We start from the raw sequence: 1647 nt of genomic DNA on the forward strand, positions 1-1647 counted from the left end.
TTATTCTAGTTGCATAAACACACCAGAGTATTTCTCTAAATTAAATTAAGCAAACCTTTCATGTTCTCTCCCTGCTTCAAGAAAGCTAATGTGGCTGCTTGCAGATTTGCAGCTACAGAGAAGACAAAGACCTATAGCGTGCACAGACTCAAGTGCTGAGCAGTGTCGTGCTGGAAGAACCTGCACAAGCTTTAATAGACTATAAAAGCTTCTGGGCACCAAGCAAAAACCTGTTTAAATCCCTGATAGAGATGAGAGCACAGCATGTATTACCAGCATATGCGCAGAGATGGGATGGCTCTCAAAACAGTTGCATTTCGTATTTGCTGTAATGAGAGGTTTCAACCTTTCAAAAAATGTTGAAATGGTAGGAGGAGTAAATATAAAACTCCACCTTTTCTCCATCACCATATAAATATTTAGGGCTCTTCCCTTTTCTCTGCATATATGCATGACTTACACTGATCCTAATGACAATTTTTCTTAAATGTAAAGGATGTAAAAAGCCATACACTTCTCTTTTATATTTATAATCATCATTGGGTACTCAGATTGTGAGAGTCTGACTGACTCTCGCTGGAGAAGACTGACGCCCACTCTGCACAGCACTGAACACGCAGCAAAAAGGTTGTCCCTGGGCTGCAGTTCCTCATGCAGGCAGATCCTTTTCCTCACGAGCACATGCATAGAGCTGCGTATCTTGACAGATTAGTGCCTGCACAGACCCCAGATAAAATGCAGCAGGCGCCTGTGAGGCAGAACGATGCAAGCTGAACTGGAGCAGAAAGTGATGCTTGTGGATCAGTGGTGAGCAGATCAGATGTCGACGTAGTACATATGGGTTCTTTGCGGAGCGGGGAGGGGGGAGACTATTTTAGGGAAGGTTTGACTGTAGGCAAGTTTTGTCTGACTAAGATTTCCCTTATTTTGATAACTAATTTGCCAGACTAAAATCGCTCTGCAAAGAGTCTGTGTAACTCAAGGACTATCACATTAGTGATCAGTATCAAGTGGCTTAGCTGGAGCTACTAGTTAGAGGAATATAGGGCAGGTGGATGAAATGCTTTCTCCAATATCAAACAGATGCAGAAAAAAAATACTCAGGAGCAGCAAAAGAAATGCTATAAGGTTGAAAATGTCAGCGCAATCACCAGTAGCAGTCTGATGCTGAAGGTGAGAGTGAAAAGTGAGAAGGGAAGACTGTGGCCATTGAATAGAGGATTTCTGTCTAATATAAGAGGAAAATGAGTAAGTCTCTACTTTTATGATTCTATAGAAGGTGAATAGGAGCAAATCGAAGGATGATCTTTCCTTTCCTGGCTGTTACTGGATGTGACTGCCACTTGAGTGGTGACAGCCCTCCCTCCAGTTCAGCTACTCAAATAGCAGCACCCAAAGACTGGGAATAGGCAGTGTGGATAAGCTGGTTATTGAATGTTTGGACTGTGACCCCCTTCTTTTTCCAGTCAGGCTGTTAAATATTCATGTAAGTGGGCTCCAGACAGATCCCTGCCATCTGTCTGTATTTATATGACTTCATCCAAACAGCTCCAAAACACGTAAAATTTTATCTTCACACAGCTCTTTAAAGAAAAAAGGATTTCTCACGTAGCTGAAGGGAAAAGGAATCAAAACACAAAGCGGTTC

The sequence above is a fragment of the Phaethon lepturus genome, unplaced genomic scaffold (genome assembly GCF_000687285.1).
Source record: "Phaethon lepturus isolate BGI_N335 unplaced genomic scaffold, ASM68728v1 scaffold19102, whole genome shotgun sequence".
NCBI classification, from domain to species: Eukaryota; Metazoa; Chordata; class Aves; order Phaethontiformes; family Phaethontidae; genus Phaethon; species Phaethon lepturus.